This window comes from Arachis stenosperma, chromosome 6 (assembly GCF_014773155.1).
Source record: "Arachis stenosperma cultivar V10309 chromosome 6, arast.V10309.gnm1.PFL2, whole genome shotgun sequence".
In the NCBI taxonomy this organism is placed as follows: domain Eukaryota; kingdom Viridiplantae; phylum Streptophyta; class Magnoliopsida; order Fabales; family Fabaceae; genus Arachis; species Arachis stenosperma.
In genome coordinates, this window is record NC_080382.1 from 51,314,014 (window position 1) to 51,334,630 (window position 20,617).

The window sequence follows — 20,617 nt, forward strand, 5'->3', positions numbered from 1 at the left end:
ATTGAAATCCCGGTGGAGAGGACCATATGTGATTACAAGCATGTCACCATATGGATACGTAGAGCTCCAGGATAATGATTCTAACAAAAAGTTCATTGTTAATGGACAAAGAGTCAAACATTATCTTGACAGCAATTTTGAGTAAGAATGCTCAAAATTGAGACTTAACTAAAGCTCAGTAATAGTCCAGCTAAAGACAATAAAGAAGCGCTTGCTGGGAGGCAACCCAGCCATTTACAAAGCTTATTTGTTAATTAATTGATTTTTACAGATATATGTCAAGTATCTTCAAAGTAAAATAGCAACTGCTTAAGTTCACAGAGTTACAGAAGGATTCAAAGAATAAAACAGCAAAAAAGGGAAGCTCACTGGTACGAAAAAGCCAGTAAAAGCTATTTTGGGCGTTGAACGCCAAAAAGAAGCACCTACTGGGCGTTCAACACCAGTAAGGATAGTCATCTGGGCGTTAAACGCCAGAAAAGAGCATCTTCTGGGCGTTGAACGCCAGAAAGAAGCACCTTTTGGGCGTTCAACGCCAGATTTACAGCGTCCTGGGCGTTCAGAAAAACGCCCAGTGACAAAGGACTTCCTGGCGTTCAACGCCAGAAAAAAGCAACAGCTGGGCGTTGAACGCCCAGGAGAAGCTGCACATGGGCGTTAAACGCCCAAAACTTGCAGCGTTTGGGCGTTTAACGCCATGATGGTGGGGAGGAGGTAAATTCGTTTTTACTTCAATTTTTTTTTTTAATTTTTTATGTTTCAATTCATGATTTCTTGCATAAACATGTTACAAACTCTCATCCTTCAATTCCAAAAATTTTAATCCTAATTTCTAAAATCCTTTTTTAAAAAAATATATCAAATGTATCTTAATCCATAAACACAAATCTTTTTCCAATCCAATCCAACTCTTTTTCAAATCTTTTTCAACTCATCATATCTTTTGAATTTCGAAATTGCCTCTCCTTGTATTCCTCGACTTTCCTTTCTTTTGCTTGAGGACAAGCAAACCTCTAAGTTTGGTGTGATTTGCCATGATCACTGAGCTAAAACTCATCAAGATCATGGCACCTAAGGGAACAGGAAGAGCAAGGATGTAACTTGAAAGAACTAAAGCGTCAGAATTTATCTCTTGAAGGACCAAGCACCCCACAGAATAGAGGAACATCCACTTCCTAAAATAAAGGTTGTTGAGTCCTAATCTTTGCCTTAACTCTGGGATAATTGTTCTTATTATGAATTTACCTTAGAAGTTATATATTAGTAGTAGTAATTAGTATCTCTATTTTGATTTTATTTCCAATTAAGTTATAATTTATTTTTCTCATCATCATCAAACATGAATAAAATAATAGATTTTTAGAATAAAGAGGCAATTTAATTTTTTAGAGTTCTTAATAAGGAAAATTCTAATTATTTATATGTGGTGGCAATACTTTTTGTCTTCTGAATGAATGCTTGAACAGTGCATATTTTTTATATTGAATTTTATGAATGTTAAAATTGTTGGCTCCTGAAAGAATGATGAACAAGAGAAATGTTATTGATGATCTGAAAAATCATGAAATTGATTCTTGAAGCAAGAAAAAGCAGTGAAAACCAAGCTTGTGGAAAAAAAAGCAAAAGAAGTAGAAAAAGTCAATAGCCCTTTAAACCAAAAGGCAAGGGTGAAAAGGATCCAAGGCTTTGAGCATCAATGGATAGGAGGGCCCAAGGAAATAAATCCAGGCCTAAGTGGCTAAATCAAGCTGTCCCTAACCATGTGCTTCTGGCATGCAGGTCCAAGTGCAAGGCTTGAGACTGGGTGGTTAAAGTCGTGATCCAAAGCAAAAGAGTGTGCTTAAGAACTTTGGACACCTCTAACTGGGGACTTGAACAAAGCTAAGTCACAATCTGAAAAGGTTCACCCAGTTATGTGTCTGTGGCATTTATGTATCCGGTGGTAATACTGGAAAACAAAGTGCTTAGGGCCACGGCCAAGACTCATAAAGTAGCTGTGTTCAAGAATCAACATACTAAACTAGGAGAATCAATAATACTATCTAAATTCTGAGTTCCTATGGATGCTAATCATTCTGAATTTCAAAGGATAAAGTGAGATGCCAAAACTGTTTGGAAGCAAAAAGCTACTAGCCCCGCTCATCTAATTAGAATCTAAGCTTCACTTAAAACTCTGAGATATTATTGCTTCTTGATTTCTTTTTATCCTCTTTTATTTATCTAGTTGCTTGAGGACAAGCAACAGTTTAAGTTTGGTGTTGTGATGAGCGGATATTTTATATGCTTTTTGGGGGTAATTTCATATAGATTTTAGCATGTTTTAATTAGTTTTTAATAGAATTTTATTAGTTTTTAAGCAAAAATCATATTTTTGGACTTTACTATGAGTTTGTGTGTTTTTTTGTGATTTCAGGTATTTTCTAGCTGAAATTGAGGGAGCTGAGCAAAAATCTGATTTAGGCTGAAAAAGGACTGCTGATGCTGTTGGATTCTGACCTCCTTGCACTCGAAATGAATTTTTTGGAGCTACAAGAGTCCATTTGGCTCGCTCTTAATTGGGTTGGAAAGTAGACATCCAGGGCTTTCCAGCAATATATAATAGGCCATACTTTGCGCGAAGATAGACGACTTAAACTGGCATTCAATGCCAGTTCCATGTTGCAGTCTGGCGTCCAGCGCCAGAAACAGGTTACAAGTTGGAGTTCAACGCCAAAAACATGTTACAACCTGGCGTTCAACTCCAGAAACAGCCCAAGCACGTGAGAAGCTTAAGTCTTAGCCCCAACACATACCAAGTGGGCCCCAGAAGTGGATTTCTGCACCAATTATCTTAGTTTACTCATTTTCTGTAAACCTAGGTTACTAGTTTAGTATTTAAACAACTTTTAGAGACTTATTTTGTATCTCATGACATTTTTGATCTGAAATTTGTACCTTTTGGCAGCATGAGTCTTTAAACCCCATTGTTGGGGGTGAGGAGCTCTGCAGCGTCTCGATAAATTAATGCAATTATTTCTGTTTTCCATTCAAAACATGCATGTTCCTATCTAAGATGTTCATTCTCGCTTTACTATGAAGAAGGTGATGATCCGTGACACTCATCACCTTCCTCAATCCATGAACGTGTGCCTGACAAACACCCCCCGTTCTACATCAGATTGAATGAGTATCTCTTAGATTCCTTAATCAGAATCTTCGTGGTATAAGCTAGATTGATGGCGGCATTCATGAGAATTCGGAAAGTCTAAACCTTGTATGTGGTATTCCGAGTAGGATTCAAGGATTGAATGACTGTGACGAGCTTCAAACTCACGATTGTTGGGCGTGATGACAAACGCAAAAGGATCAAGGGATTATATTCCGACATGATCGAGAACCGACAGATGATTAGCCGTGCTGTGACAGAGCATTTGGACCATTTTCACTGAGAGGATGGGAAGTAGCCATTGACAACGGTGACACCCTACATACAGCTTGCCATGGAAGGAGCCTTGCAATTTTTGAAAGTAAGAAAGCAGTATGTTACAGGAATTCAGAAGACAAAGCATCTCCAAAACTCAAACATATTCTCCATTATTGAGTAACAATTATTTATTATATGCCCTTTGACTTTTTACAATTAAAACTAAAAATTATTATTGATATTACATCCTGACTAAGAGTTACAAGATAATCATAGCTTGCTTCAAGCCAACAATCTCTGTGGGATTCGACCCTTACTCACGTAAGGTATTACTTGGACGACCCAGTACACTTGCTGGTTAGTTGTGCGAAGTTGTGACAAGAATTGTGATTTCCAATTTCGTGCACCAGTAACCTCCTGGGAAGTCCTCGTGTTGCACCTTCTTTTTTACGTCGTACTGACTCTCTTTCTTTAAACGATTCTATCCCGAGAAGGATACCTTAAAGTGACCCTCAATGGCCTGATCTTCCGCAGGCTCCCGCGGTCCCCACAAGGCTTCGCGGCTCGGGTTACTCTATGTCGCGCCCCATGCTTATGATAATTGTGTGCACACACTATAATAGGTGTGATCATACAGCGCTAATACACCGGATCCCATCAGAACTCCGCAATAAAGCGTGCTTGGGCTAGAGTAGTACTAGGCTTGGTGACCTCCTGGGAAGTACTTGTGTTGCACCTCTTTTTTTTTTTACGTCGTACTGACCCTCTTTCTTTAAACTATTCTACCCCGAGAAGGATACCTTAAAGCGGTCCTCAATGGCCTCATCTTCCCCAGGCTCCCGCGGTCCCCGTAAGGCTTCGCGGCTCGAGTTACTCTATGTCGCACCCTACGCTTATGATAATTGTGTGCGCACACTTTAATAGGTGCGATCATACCAGCACTAATGCACCAGATCCAATCAGAACTTCGCAATTAAGCGTGCTTGTGCATGAGTTGTACTAGGATGGGTGATCTTCTAGGAAGTCCTCATGTCGCACCTCTTTTTTTTTACCTCGTACTGACCCTCTTTCTTTAAACGATTCTATCTCGAGAAGGATACCTTAAAGCGATCCTCAATGGCCTGATCTTCCCCAGGCTCCAGCGGTCTCTGCAAGGCTTCGGGGCTAGAGTTACTCTATGTCGCGCGCCATGATTATGATAATTGTGTGTACACACTTTAATAGATGCAATCATACTGATGAGCGGATAATTTATACGCTTTTTGGCATTGTTTTTAGGTAGTTTATAATAGGATCTAGCTACTTTTAGGGATGTTTTTATTAGTTTTTATGTAAAGTTCACATTTTTGGACTTTACCATGAGTTTGTGTGTTTTTTTGTGATTTCAGGTATTTTCTGGCTGAAATTGAGGGACCTGAGCAAAAATCTGATAGGAGGCTGACAAAGGACTGCTGATGCTGTTGGATTCTGACCTCCCTGCACTCGAGATGGATTTTTCGGAGCTACAGAACTCCAAATGGCGTGCTTTCAATTGTGTTGGAAAGTTGACATCCAGGGATTTTGAGAAATATATAATAGTCCATTATATATTCGAGTTTAGATGACGCAAACTGGCATTCAACGCCAGTTCCATGCTGCATTTTGGAGTAAAACACCAGAAACACGTTACAAACCAGAGTTAAACGCCAAAAACATGTTACAACTTGGCGTTTAGAAGCTTATGCACGTGTAAAGCTCAAGCTCAGCCCAAGCACACACCAAAGTGGGCACCAAAAGTGGATTTCTGCGCTAAGACTTATTTCTGTAAACCCTAGTAACTAGTCTAGTATATATAGGACTTTTTACTATTGTATTTTAACTTTTGGACGAGCTTTTGGAACATCTTTTATTATTGTTAGTCCTTAGACATTGGGGGCTAGCCTCACGGCCATGCCTACCTTATTTTCACTTATGTATCTTCAACGGTGGAGTTTCTACACACCATAGATTAAGGTGTGGAGCTCTGCTATTCCTCGAGTATTAATGCAATTACTATTATTCTTCTATTCAATTCAGCTTATTCTTATTCTAAGATATTCGCTGCACTTCAACATGAAGAATGTGATGATCCGTGACACTCATCATCATTCTCACCTATGAACTCGTGCTTGACAACCACTTTCGTTCTACCTTAGATTGAGCACGTATCTCTTAGCCTCCATTCCGAAAGATCGGAGTCTTCGTGGTATAAGCTAGAATTATTGGCGGCCATTCCTAAGATCCGGAAAGTCTAAACCTTGTCTGTGGTATTCCGAGTAGGATCTGAGATGGGATGACTGTGACGACCTTCAAACTCGCAAGTGTTGGGCGTAGGACAGACACAAAAGAATCACTCGATTCTATTCCAACATGATCGAGAACCGACAGATGATTAGCCGTGCGGTGACAGCGTATTTGGACCATTTTCACTGAGAGGATGGAAAGTAGCCATTGACAACGGTGATACCCTATATACAGCTTACTATGGAAAGGAGTAAGAATGATTGGATGAAAGCAGTAGGAAAGCAGAGATTCAGAAGGAACACAGTATCTTCATGCTCTTATTTGAATTTCCCACCAATGAATTACATAAGTATCTCTATCTCTATTTTATGCTTTATTTATCTTTATATTTGAAAACCATTATAACCATTATTATCTGCCTGACTGAGATTTACAAGACGACCAAAGCTTGCTTCATACCAACAATCTCCGTGGGATCAACCCTTGCTCACGTAAGATTTATTACTTGGACGACCCAGTGTACTTGCTGGTTAGTTGTTCGAAGTTCTGAAGAATGTGTGCGAACCATAGTATTGTGCACCAAGTTTTTGGAGCCATTACTAGGAATTGTTCGAGTTGTAAAAAGTATGAGTCACAATTTTGCCAAGTTTTTGGCGCCGTTGCCGGGGATTGTTTGAGTTTGGACAACTAACGGTTCATCTTGTTGCTCAGATTAGGTAATTTTCTTTTAAAAAAGTTTTCAAAAATCTTTCAAAAAATTTTTATTTGTTTTCATTTTTCCAAAAAGAAATTTTCAAAAAAAAATTATAAAATCATAAAAACCAAAAATATTTTTGTGTTCCTTGTTTGAGTCTAGTGTCAATTTTTAAGTTTGATGTCAATTGCATGTTTTATTTTTTTTCTAAAAATTTTCAAAAAATTCATGCATGTGTTCTTCATGATCTTCAAGTTGTTCTTGATAAGTCTTCTTGTTTAATCTTCATATTTTCTTGTTTTGTATTTTTTGTTATTTTTCATATGCATTTTTGCATTCACAGTGTCTAAGCATTAAAAATTTCTAAGTTTGGTGTCTTGCATGTTTTTCTTTTCTTGAAAATTTTCAAAAATAAATCTTGATGTTCCTCATGATCTTCAAAGTGTTCTTGGTGTTCATCTTGACATTCATAGTGTTCTTGCATGCATCATTGGTTTTGATCCAAAATTTTTATGTTTTGTGTCATATTTGTGTTTTTCTCTCTCCTCATTAAAAATTCAAAAATAAAAAAATATATTTCCCTTATTTTACTCATAAATTTAAAATAAGTTCTTTCTTGTTAGTCAAGTCAAGATTTCAATTTTAAAAATCTTATCTTTTCAAAATATTTTTCAAAATCAAATCTTTTCTTTTTCCATTTATTATTGTCGAAAATTTTTAAAATTGATTTTCAAAATCTTTTTCTTATCTTTATTTCATAATTTTCAAAAACTTTACTAACAATTAATGTGATTGATTCAAAAATTTGAAGTTTGTTACTTTCTTGTTAAGAAAGGTTCAATCTTTAAATTCTAGAATCATATTTTTTAGTTTCTTATTAGTCAAGTAATCAATTTTAATTTTAAAAATCAAATCTTTTAATTTCCTTTTTAAATCTTTTTCAACCATATCTTTTCTATCATATCTTTTCAAATCACATCTTTTTTTTTTCAAAATCAATTTCAAAATATTTTCTAACTTCTTATCTTTTCAAAATTGATTTTCAAATCTTTTTCAACTAACTAATTAACTTTTTGTTTGTTTCTTATTTTTTTCAAAACCACCTAACTACTTTCCTCTCTCTAATTTTCGAAAATCACCTCCCTCTTTTTCAAAATTCTTTTAATTAACTAATTGTTTCAAATTTTAAATTTTAATTTTATTTCTTCTCTTAATTTTCGAAAATCACTAACTTTATTTTTTAAAATTAATTTTTGAAATTCTCTCCCTCTAATCTCTTTCTATTTACTAACACTTCTCTTCATCTTAAAATTCAAACCCTCTCTTCTCTTCTGTGTTCGAATTTTTCTCTTCTTCATTCTTATTCTTCTTTTCTTCTACTCACATAAAGGAATCTCTATACTGTGACATAGAGGATTCCTCTTCTTTTCTGTTCTCTTCTTTTTCATATGAGCAGGAGCAAGGACAAGGACATTCTTGTTGAAGCAGATCCTGAACCTGAAAGGACTCTGAAGAAGAAGCTAAGAGAAGCTAAAGCACAACAATCCAGAGAAAACCTTACAGAAAATCTCGAAAAAGAAAGAGACATGGCCGAACCCAACAACAATGCAAGAAGGATGCTTGGTGATTATACTACACCCACTTCCAACTTTTATGAAAGAAGCATCTCAATCCCTACCATTGGAGCAAACAATTTTGAGCTAAAGCCTCAACTAGTGGCTCTAATGCAATAGAACTGCAAGTTTCATGGACTTCCATCAGAAGATCCCTATCAGTTTTTAACTGAATTCTTGCAGATCTGTGATACTGTTAAGACTAATGGAGTAGATCCTGAAATCTACAGGCTCATGCTTTTCCCTTTTGCTGTAAGAGACAGAGCTAGAACATGGTTGGACTCACAACCTAAAGATAGCCTAGACTCTTGGGATAAGCTAGTCACGCCCTTCTTGGCCAAGTTCTTTCCTCCTCAAAAGCTGAGCAAGCTTAGAGTGGATGTTCAGACCTTCAGGCAAAAAGATGGTGAATCCCTCTATGAAGCTTGGGAAAGATACAAGCAGTTGACCAAAAAGTGTCCTTCTGACATGCTTTCAGAGTGGACCATTTTGGATATATTCTATGATGGTCTATATGAGTTCTCTAAGATGTCACTGGACCATTCTGCAGGTGGATCCATTCACCTAAAGAAAACGCCTGCAGAAGCTCAAGAACTCATTGACATGGTTGCAAATAACCAATTCATGTACACCTCTGAGAGGAATTCTCTAAGTAATGGGATGCCTCAGAGGAAGAGAGTTCTTGAAATTGATGCTTTGAATGCCATATTGGCTCAGAACAAAATGTTGACTTAGCAAGTCAACATGATATCTCAGAGTCTGAATGGATTGCAAATGCATCCAATAGTACTAAAAAAGCATCTTCTGAAGAAGAAGCTTATGATCCTGAGAACCCTGCAATGGCAGAGGTGAATTACATGGGTGAAGCCTATGGAAACACCTATAATCCCTCATGGAGAAATCATCTAAATTTCTCATGGAAGGATCAACAAAAGCCTCAACAAGGCTTTAATAATGGTGGAAGAAACAGGTTTAGCAATAGCAAGCCTTTTCCATCATCTTCTTAGCAACAGACAGAGAATTCTAAATAGAGCCCCTCTAGCATAGAAAACATAGTCTCTGATCTATCTAAGGCCACTTTAAGTTTCATGAATGAAACAAGGTCTTCCATTAGAAACTTAGAGGCACAAGTGGGTCAGCTGAGTAAGAAAATCACTGAAATTTCTCCTAATACTCTCCCAAGCAATACGGAAGAGAATCCAAAAAGAGAGTGCAAGGTAATTGATATAATCAAAATGGCCGAATCCAAAGAGGAAGGGGAGGACGTGAATCCCAATGAGTAAGACCTCATAGGACATCCTCTAGACAGAAAGGAGTTCCCTATTGAGGACCTAAAGGAATCTGAGGTTCATATAGAGACCATAGAGATTCTATTAAACTTCCTTCTGCCATTCATGAGCTCTGAGAACTACTCTTCCTCTGAAGAGGATGAAGATGTAACTGAAGAGCAAGTTGCTCAATATCTAGGAGCCATCATGAAGCTGAATGCCAAGTTGTTTGGTAATGAGACTTGGAAAGATGAACCACCCTTGCTCATTAGTGAACTAAATACATCGGTTTAGCAAATTTTACCTCAAAAGAAACAAGATCCTGGTAAATTCTTAATACCCTGTACCATAGGCACCATGACCTTTGAGAAGGCACTGTGTGACCTGCGGTCAGGTATAAATCTTATGCCACTCTCTGTAATGGAAAAACTGGGGATCTTTGAGGTACAAGCTGCAAAAATCTCATTAGAGATGGCAGACAAGTCAATAAAACAAGCTTATGGATTGGTAGAGGATGTGTTAGTGAAGGTTAAAGGCCTTTACATCCCTGCTGATTTCATAATCTTAGACATTGGGAAGGATGAGAATGAATCCATCATTCTTGGAAGACCCTTCCTAGCCACAGCAAGAGCTGTGATTGATGTTGATAGTGGAGAGCTAGTCCTTCAATTGAATGGAGACTACCTTGTGTTTAAAGCTCAAGGATCTTCCTCTGCAACCATAGAAAAGAGGCACGATAAGCTTCTCTCAATACAGAGTCAAACAAAGCTCCCACAATCAAACTCTAAGTTTGGTGTTGGGAGGCCACAACCAAACTCTAAGTTTGGTGTTGAACCCCCACATTCAAACTCTAAGTTTGGTGTTGGGAGGTCCCAACAATGCTCTGAACATTTGTGAAACTCCATGAGAGCTCACTGTCAAGCTATTGACATTAAAGAAGCGCTTATTGGGAGGCAACCCAATTTTTATTTATCTATATTTCTATTGTTCTTTTATGTTTTATTAGGTTTATGATCATGTGGAGTCACAAAACAATTACAAAAATTAAAAACATAATCAAAAATAGTAAAAGAAAAAGCACACCTGGAGGAAGAGATGTCTGGCGTTTAAACGCCAGAGACAAGCATCTGTCTGGCGTTTAACGCCAGAAACAAGCACCAAGCTGGTGATGATTGGATTTTTGACGGCTTAGAAATTCACTAATGAAATCTTGTTGTAATGTATAGTTTCTAAACCAAGCAATAATCCTTTCATACAAAAGATTGTTTGTCACAAGTAACAAACCCCTAAATTTATAAACCGAAGTATTGAACCTCGGGTCGTTCTCCCTAGGAATTACAATAAAGTGTCTTGTTATTGGTTATGAGTTATTTTGGGGTTTTTGAGATTTTAGACAAGAATTATAAATGGCAAAGAAAATAAACTAACAACTAACAAAGCTCTTGGCAAGATATGAGAACTAGAAGTTCTATCCTAGTTATCCTCCTCAATTGTGACAACAAATTGTCCATTGCTCCCACCTAGTTAACCTCTAACCATGGAGGAAAGTCAAGTGGATGAATCAATTTGATTCTTCAAGTCCTAATCAACTCTCAAAGGAAAGACTAGCTTTAGAGGCATTCAAATCAATTAGCAACTTCTAATTATCAATAAACAAAGGAATTAGATAATTAAAGAGTCACTAATTACTCAACCAAGGCCAAGAGCAACAAAACCTACACTAAAATCCAACCAAGCATTTCATCAAACACTTGGAAGGCACAAAAGAAAAGCATAGTAAATTGACAACAAGAATGAAATCTAACAACAATTATTGAAAGGAATTAACAACAACAATTAAAAGAAACACAATTATTATGAATTACCTTGAATAGAATGGAAAGAAGAGAGAAGGAATAAGAGTAGATCTACAACAAAATATAGAAACAACATAAAGGAAATTACAACAAAAGAGTAGAAGAAAAATGAATGTAACAATAAGGAATTAAAAGGTAGAAGTAGAAGAAAGCATGAATCTAAATCTAGATCTAAGAACTAAACTTAATCCTACTTCTAGAGAGAAGTGAGAGCTTCTCTCTCTAGAAACTAACTCTAATTACCAAACTAAGCTAAACTAAACTAATGGTAACTAACTTGTTCATCCCTCTTCAATTCTTGGCTTAAATAGCATCAGAAATGAGTTGGATTGGGCCCACAAGGCTTCTAAAATCGCTGGCCACGAGTTGCATTAAGTGGATCATGTGCCACCATCGGCGCGTCCGCGTACCGTGCGCGTGCGTGCCCCTATGCGCGATGCAACTATGGCAAATCTTATATCGTTTTGAAGCCCCAGATGTTAGCTTTCCAACCCAACTAGAACCGCATCATTTGGACCTCTGTAGCTCAAGTTATGGTCGATTAAGTATGAAGAGGTTGGCTTGATAGCTTTTGCGATTCCTTCATTTCTTCATGAGTTCTCCATTTCTACATGCTTTTCCTTCATTTCCTTGATCCAATCTTTGCCTCCTAAATCTGAAATCACTCAAAAAATATATCAAGGCATCTAATGGAATCAAGGTGAATTAATTTTAACTATTTTAAGACCTAAAAAGCATGTTTTCACTCTTAAGCACAATTAAGGGAGAAGTTATAAAACCATGCTATTTCATTGAATAAATGTGGGTAAAAAGTGATAAAATCCCCAAAAATCAATACAAGATAAACCCTACAAATGGGGTTTATCAACCTCTCCACACTTAAACCAAGCATGTCCTCATGCTTAAACCAAGAGAGAAACAAAGGGTATCAACATTTATTCAATATAAATTAACTAAATGCAATCTACCTATATGCAACTATCTAAATGAATGCAATTGCTTGGTCAAAATAAATCAATTCCCAAGAAGCATATATGCACAAAGGCTAAGGACTAGCAAGTCTAATCCACAATTGAATTGAGCTATTAAATATTTTTACAAACTTGCATGAAAGGAGATGATCATAGGTGGAGACATGTAATTTAGCATCAAACCCTCACCGGATGTGTTTGCACTCTATTCGCTCAAGTGTTTAGGGTTGATTCACTTAATTCTCCTCTATTTCATGCTTTCTAAGATTTTTTTTTCTTCTAACAATCAACATACATTTTATGCATGCATACACATATCATGAGGTCTTTTCTTTGGTTGTAATGGGGCTAGGGTCAAGGTAGGATGCATATTTGGTCAAGTGAGCTTGAAATTTGAATCTTTGATAAGCTTAAACTTCCCACCTAACCTATGACGTCCTATACAATTTCAAAGCTAACCTAACTACCCATTCTTCACTTTTTCACATACTCATGTATTCCTTTTTATTTCACAACACATATGCATCGATTTTATTTGAACTTTACTTTAGGGCATTTTGTCCCCTTTTTATTTCTTTCTTTTTCTATTTTTTCTTTTCTTTTCCATATTATTTTTCTTTTTCTTTTCTTTTTTTCTTTTGTTTTTCTCATTTTTTTCCTTCTATATGCAAGAACATCAATGCATAAGGTCTAACATTTGATTAATACATGAGCATGTACCCAATTCCCAATATTTTCAACAAAATACAAAATACACCTATTTTCCCAACCAATGTCTCAAGATTTCCCACTCTTGAATGATACTCACACAGTAGCCTAAGCTAATCAAAGATCCAAATAAGGACATTTATTTTTTTTCGCTTTAGGGCTTGTAATGTACTAAATTAAAGAACAAAGTGGGTTAATCATATGCTCAAATTGGCTAACAATGGAAGATCAAAGGTAAGGCTATTTGGGCAAGTGAGCTAATGAAATGATGGCCTCAATCATATAAATGCATGAATACACAAAATAATGGACATAAAGAATCAAACAATTCAAAGATTACAATCATAGAAAGAGAATAATGCACACAAGAAGGAAAAATAAGTGGGTATAAGATGTAACCACATCAATAGGCTCAAAACTCACTTGCTTGTGTTCTTAGCTCAAAAACCATGTTTCACAATATATATAATTCAAGCAAGTTTTATGAAAAGTTTTCACTCAAATCAATTGGTGCCCTATAGATAATTTTCTCGAAAAAATTTCATTATTTTGACTAAGCTTATTGTGTATATGTATGCAAAAAATAAGAAAATGAAACAAAAATCCTAAGAGACCTAAAAGAATATGAAATGCAAAAGTGTTGGGATTAGAAATTTGTCACCCAAATTCACCGATCGGTCGGACGACCTCCCCACACTTAAAAGTTTGCACCGTCCTCGGTGCATTCAAAGAGGGTACGATGACTCTCCGAATTGCTACCTTCAGCTGGTAGGTCAACCGGTGCTGTGTGTTCTTAGTCTTGCTTCCATTATTGCTTGTGGTGTATCCATCATGAAAAACAAAAATATAACACCATAAGATGATGAAACAAAAGCAAGGAAGCATAATTGTTGGATTGAGGTAATGATCACTAGAATGAGGTGAGTGGATTAGTGATATTAATAACAAATAAGTGTGTGAATTCTAAATTGCGTGGTTTAGAACACACATTAGCATAGAAGTCATGTCACAAAAGAAGCATGCACTTCACTTATCCTAGTGTGCTTGAGATGCTTTAAGTAAACTTGTGAGGTAAAACAAGCATTAAAGAAGCATGAAAGCATTCAAGCTAAAAACATATGGATGCATATAGTCATGAACACAATACATTAAGGTAAATGCACAACATCCATCAAGAGGTTGCCTAATCACAGAATAAGGCTCAAACCACACAGTGGCCAAATCATGTAATTCAATAAGAGTTACAAGCTCGAAGGTAATTCTCATCACTTGGTATTCTTAAAAGGTAAGCATGAAAAACTCAAAACCAAGTAGCAAAATATAACCTCTACAATAGAATCGAACAAAGATTATAAACACAATGATCTTAAGAAAACATCCCATTCTAATACTTAGCAGCAATTAATGGTAAACAAGAATAACAATCCAACACTTACAATGAAAAAGAGAAAATGAAATGGAAATTAACTAAAACTAACTATCAACTAACTAACTAACTAATTAGTTAACTAAAATAAATGGTTATCAATGGTGTTTGGGAGTGTTGGATGAGGTGTAGAAGAAGGGAAGAAGAAATGAGAAGGAGGGAAATGGAAAGAAGAGGATAAGAGAAGAAGTGGATGGAAGAAAGGGCATCCACGCGTACGCGCACATGGCGCGTCCGCGTCGATGGCTTATTTCGAGAGTGGCGCGTACGCGGCAGGTGTGCGTATGCGTGAATTGGTTTGTGCCTCAGGCCCAATTTCCGCACAGTGCAGGCCTAACTCTCGGGTCAAGGTATGGAAGGTGGAACTTCTCAATCCACGCGTACGCGTTGGTGCACGAAATTGTGATCATCAATGGCGCCATCAATATGGTACGCTCAATTGTAATCTCAACTCTTTATCACAACTTCACACAACTAACCAGCAAGTGCACTGGGTCGTCCAAGTAATAAACCTTGCGCGAGTAAGGGTTGATCCCACGGAGATTGTTGGTATGAAGCAAGCTGTGGTCATCTTGTAAATCTCAGTCAGGCGGATTCAAATGGTTATGGAGGATTAATGATTAAAAGATAAATAAAACATAAAATAAAGATAGAGATACTTATGTAATTCATTGGTGAGAATTTCAGATAAGCGTATGGACATGCTTTGTCCCTTCCGTCTCTCTGCTTTCCTACTGTCTTCATCCAATCCTTCTTACTCCTTTCCATGGCAAGCTGTATGTTGGGCATCACCGTTGTCAATGGCTACAGTCCCATCCTCTCAGTGAAAATGTTCAACGCGCTCTGTTACAGCACGGCTATTCATCTGTCGGTTCTCGATCATGTCGGAATAGAATCCAGTGATTCTTTTGCGTCTGTCACTAACGCCCCACAATCGCGAGTTTGAAGCTCGTCACAGTCATTCAATCCCTGAATCCTACTCAGAATACCATAGACAAGGTTTAGACCTTCCGGATTCTCAAGAATGGCCGCCAATGGATTCTAGCTTATACCACGAAGATTCTGATTAAGGAATCCAAGATATATCCACTCAATCTAAGGTAGAACGGAGGTGGTTGTCAGACACACGTTCATAGGTGAGAATGATGATGAGTGTCACGGATCATCACATTCATCAAGTTGAGGAACAAGTGATATCTTAGAACAAGAATAAGCTGAATTGAATAGAAGAACAATAGTAATTGTATTAATACTCGAGGTACAGCAAAGCTCCACACCTTAATCTATGGTGTGTAGAAACTCTACCGTTGAAAATACATAAGAACAAGGTATAGGCATGGCCGAATGGCCAGCCTCTTAAAGAGGGTTCAATCATAAAAACATGATCAAAAGATGATCCGAAGATTGAAAGATTCTCCCAATACAATAGCAAAAGGTCCTATTTATAGAGAACTAGTAGCCTAGCGTTTACAGAAATGAGTAAATGACGTAAAAATTCACTTCCGGGTCCACTTGGTGTGTGCTTGGGCTGAGCATTGAAGCTTCCATATGTAGAGACTTTTCTTGGAGTTAAACGCCAGCTTTTTTGCCAGTTTGGGCGTTTAACTCCCACTTTTGTGCCAGTTCCGGCGTTTAACGCTGGGAATTCTGAAGCTGACTTTGAACGCCTGTTTTGGCCATCAAATCTCGAGCAAATTATAGACTATTATATATTGCTGGAAAGCCCTGGATGTCTACTTTCCAACGCAATTAAGAGCGCGCCAATTGGACTTCTGTATCTCCAGAAAATCCAGTTCGAGTGCAGGGAGATCAGAATCCAACAGCATCTGCAGCCCTTTTCAGCCTCTGAATCAGATTTTTGCTCAGGTCCCTTGATGACATGTCATCATATACCCATTTTCTATGCTTTTTCATACAAGAAATTGATGATTTGTGCTTAAATATTGAATGCATTTTGTACTTAAATGATATATTTTCTTGATATTTTAATTTTATAAATCTTGTAGGAAATAAGAAGAAAAAGAAGCAAAGAAGCACAAAAAAAGGAGAAAAAAAGAGCTTTGGGGTACACTTTGAAGTTGGGGTACACTTTGGAGCCTTAGGCCACGCTTTTAAAAGCGTGGCCCATGACCAAATCAAGGAAGGAAGCAGCCAGCACGCACACTGCCCTGCCCTTGCCAAGGGCAGGGCAGAATCGTGATGCACATTGAGGATTGGAAGCAAGAATTTCGCTAAGGTAAAATCTGAGCGCTCACAGCATGACCATGCCTCCTTCAAAGGGCTATAACTTGAGCTACAGACGTCCAATTGATGTGCTTTCAGTTGCGTTGGAAAGCTGACATTCAGAGCTTTCCAACGATATATAGCAATCCATATTTGGCGCACACAGCATTTTATGGTGCACACAGGCGCACCATTCTGGCGCACCAAGGCATCCTTCGGCAGCACCAGCAGCACGCACAAGCACCAAACTGGCGCACCAGATTTTTCTGCCCTGCCCTCCACAAGGGCAGGGCAGCATCTTCACACACCAAGCCCGCATCACGCACGCACCAAGGGCGCAAGCAACATTTTCTGCCCTGCCCTCCACAAGGGCAGGGCAGCCTCCTGGGAGTGTCATGGGCCAAATTCAATCAAAATTCAATTCAAATTCCCTTTGAACTCAAATCTTCACCAATTGAACCAAGGGCATCCAAGACCCATTTCCCTCAAATCCAAAGCAAGCAAAGCCCACTCAACATGACTCAAAGGCACATGGATCAATTAGATTAGGATTTTTATTTTGTTTTAATTTCATTTTCATTTTCACTTTGTAAAGCCTATATAAAGGCATCAATTAGAGCTCGATTAGAAATAGAAAGGAGGCGAGACCCACTAGGGAATATTAGGATTTGAGAGCTCTCTCTTAGTTTTTATTGCTGTTTTGGAATTTTGGATTGGGAAGGAAGGAATTCTGTTTCATTCCTGATTTGAGATTCATCTTGTTCTCTTACTGCATAACTCAATTTTCATTTGCTGTTTTAAATCTTCTTCTTCTGCAATCTGTTCTTTTAAATTTTCTGCAACTTCTCTCTTGTTGGATCAAGGAAGGGAGTGAGATCTAGACTTGTTCTCTAGTCTCATTGATTCCCTGAGATCTTCAACATTCTTTTAAATTGCTACAAATTAAGCACTGCTTTTCTGTTTAGAATTCTTCAAGCAATTTCCATTTTCTGTTTAGATCTGTTGCATGATTTTGCACCTTTTACTTCTCTGTTTGATTGCTATTTACACTTTCCTGTTGAATTTTAATTTCCAGCACCCACTCCCCTTTATATTTCATGCAATTTATATTTCTTGCAATTTAAGTTTCAGCTATTTTACTTTCTTGTTCTTTAAGTTTCAGCAATTTAATTATTCTGCACTTTTAATTCCCTGTCATTTACTTTCTGTTGGCTACACTTCATCCAAATTCACTTCAATGTTAGCTTGACTAAACTAATCACCCACTAAAGTTGCTTGATCCATCAATCCCTGTGGGATCGACCTCACTCTAAGTGAGTTATTACTACTTGATGCGACCCGGTACACTTGCCGGTTGGATTTGTGTGTTGGAAATTCGTTTTCCGCAAAAACACCATCAAGTTTTTGGCGCCGTTGCCGGGGATTGATTAGATCAACAATGATTAAGTGGGTGAGAAGTCTAGATCAAGCATTTTCTTTATTTTTGTTCTCTGTTCTAAGTTGAAACCAAGGTGTTTGAGTTATTGCCTCACTAAGAAATTCATCTTTGAGATATGAATTTCAATCTCCCTTGGTGTTGTGTTTTACAAAATTCAAATGGAGTTCAACTCATCTTATGATCAAACAAATTTTATGGGATATTACCCACCATCACCAATCTCTAATGGTGGCTGGGACTATCACCAAGAGAATACACATTCTGAGCACTCCAATTCATGGAGATTTGCTTCAGAACCACAAGATGAGCAAGAAAACCATATGGGATATTTTCTTCCACCACAAAATGATGCTAGTCATGATTCTACTGGTGGCTGGGAAGGAAATTCTAATGCTCCATATGATATTCATCCAAAGATATCATCACTTGACCATGCTTCAACAGAAAGCCTCTATCAAAATTCACCACCCACACAAACTTCCTTGAACCAAAGCCTCTCAAAGCTTGAGACCATGTTTGAAAAATATGAGAGGGAGGCACAGATATTCTGGAAAAGGAAAGAGAACTTCTTCACAAACATGGAAGTGCACGTAGCTCAATTGTTGAGTGCAACGAAGAAAGTGGAAAGGCAAGATGGAGAAGCCTATGTGTCAAGCAAAATTTTAATGAAAAATGAGGTGGAGGAGGCATTGGATCCTGAACTTTTACATTCACAAGAGCCAATTGAGGTGACAATGAAACATAAAGATTCCCTCCCAGAGGCATTAATGGAAAATCATGAAGGAGAAAGGGAGGAAGACACTCAAGAGAAGTCAAACTCAAGTAAAGCAGAAAATCACATGAAGGAAGTGGTCATGGAACCACCAATTCAAAAGGCTCTGGATGAAGATCAAACTCCAAAAATCACACAGCAACCATGTCTTAACAACAAAGAAGTGAAGGCAACTAACAAGAGCACCAATTCTGTCCCTAAGTCAGCAAACAAGCTCAACCAAGCCAATTTCAAAAGAAAGCTTGCTGAGAGGAAACCAAGAAAGGGGACAAAAGCTGAAACTTCTCCCCCCATGAAGTCATTCCTCTTAACTAATTGGAAGAAGAGGAAGAAAGTGAAGAACAACATGTCAAGCTAATGACACTAAAAGAGCACTTGTTGGGAGGTAACCCAACCGTAGGTATAATTTCTTCTCTGCTTTGTTTTTGTTCTTTACTTTGTTTAAATTCAATAAATGGGCATATGGTTACATTCTAAGTTTGGTGTTGCCTTGCAACAAAATTGTTTTCAATCTTTTTGAATGATTGCATCAAATCAAAAATGAAAGTGACACACCAAGATTCTAAGTTTGGTGTTCCACTTATTTTTCTATGCAATTCATTCAAGCAACACTACTTGTCTGCATAATCATAATGCCTCTGCAGTTTTATTTTTTTCTTTTAATTTGACACTTTTTCATTCTACTTTCTTTAGTCATTTTTCTGTTTGCTTTCATTTTAGTTTGCTTATTTACTGTGTTTGTTAATACTTTACCAAGAGAGCTTTATTCATGACAGATTATTGGCTTGGTGATTGTCTTTAACATACAACAGTTTCATTTAGTTTTGTTTTAAATAAAATTGACATATGATTGCATTCTAAGTTTGGTGTTGCTATGCAATAAAAATTTGCTTCCAATCTTTACTAGATACTTGCATTAATTCCAAGTGAAAGTGTCACACTAAGTTTGGTGTGCCACTTATCTTTTATGCAATGTATTGTGCTCACCTTCTTATGCTTGCAATCAAAATGTCGCTGTCTCTTGTGCCTTGATTGTTATTTTTCATTTTTGCTTGCTTTCAACACATGTAACGCTAACATTTCATTATGTAAGACTGATGAGCGGATAATTTATACGCTTTTTGGCATAGTTTTTACATAGTTTTTAGTAAGTTTAAGCTACTTTTAGGGATTTTTTCCTTAGTTTTTATGTTAAATTCACATTTCTGGACTTTACTATGAGTTTGTGTGTTTTTCTGTGATTTCAGGTAAATTCTGACTGAAATTGAGGGATTTGAGCAAAACTCTGAAAAAGGCTGACAAAAGGACTGCTGATGTTGTTGGATTCTGACCTCCCTGCACTCGAAATGGATTTTCTGGAGCTACAGAACTCCAAATGGCGCGCTCTCAACGGCGTTGGAAAGTAGACATCCAGGGCTTTCCAGCAATATATAATAGTCCATGCTTTATTCGAATATTGACGACGTAACTTGGCGTTAAACGCCAAGTTCATGCTGCTGTCTGGAGTTAAACGCCAGAAAAACGTCATGATCCGGAGTTGAACGCCCAAAACACGTCATAACTCAAAGTTCAACGCCAAGAAATGCCTTAGCTCGTGGATTGATCAAGCTCAGCCCAAGCACACACCAAGTGGGCCCCGGAAGTGGATTTATGCATCAATTACTTACTCATGTGTAAACCCTAGTAGCTAGTCTAGTATATATAGGACACTTATCTATTGTATTAGACATCTTTGGTCTCAGTTTTGTTTTATTCTTCATCTTAGGAGATCATTGATCACGTTTAGGGGGCTGGCCATTCGGCCATGCCTGAACCTTTTACTTATGTATTTTCAACGATGGAGTTTCTGCACACCATAGATTAAGGGTGTGGAGCTCTGCTGTACCTCAAAGATTAATGAAGTTCTATTTTCTTTTATTCGGTCTCTATCTTATTCTTATTCCAAGATATTCATTCGTACCCAAGAACATGATGAATGTGATG

At 37.5% G+C, this 20,617-nt stretch overlaps 1 non-coding gene and 2 pseudogenes across 1 annotated transcript; 2 read left to right on the forward strand and 1 right to left on the reverse strand.

Annotated features, from left to right (window-relative positions):
- The first annotated feature begins 4,024 nt into the window (after window positions 1–4,024).
- On the forward strand, window positions 4,025–4,142 carry LOC130936947 (5S ribosomal RNA; annotated as a pseudogene).
- Window positions 4,143–4,325: 183 nt separating this feature from the next.
- Window positions 4,326–4,444, forward strand: LOC130936961 (5S ribosomal RNA; annotated as a pseudogene).
- A 3,894-nt stretch (window positions 4,445–8,338) lies between these two features.
- Window positions 8,339–8,446, reverse strand: LOC130937803 (small nucleolar RNA R71). Its single transcript, XR_009069002.1, has one exon. It is a non-coding gene; the product is annotated as a small nucleolar RNA R71 (small nucleolar RNA).
- Between the last annotated feature and the right edge of the window lie 12,171 nt (window positions 8,447–20,617).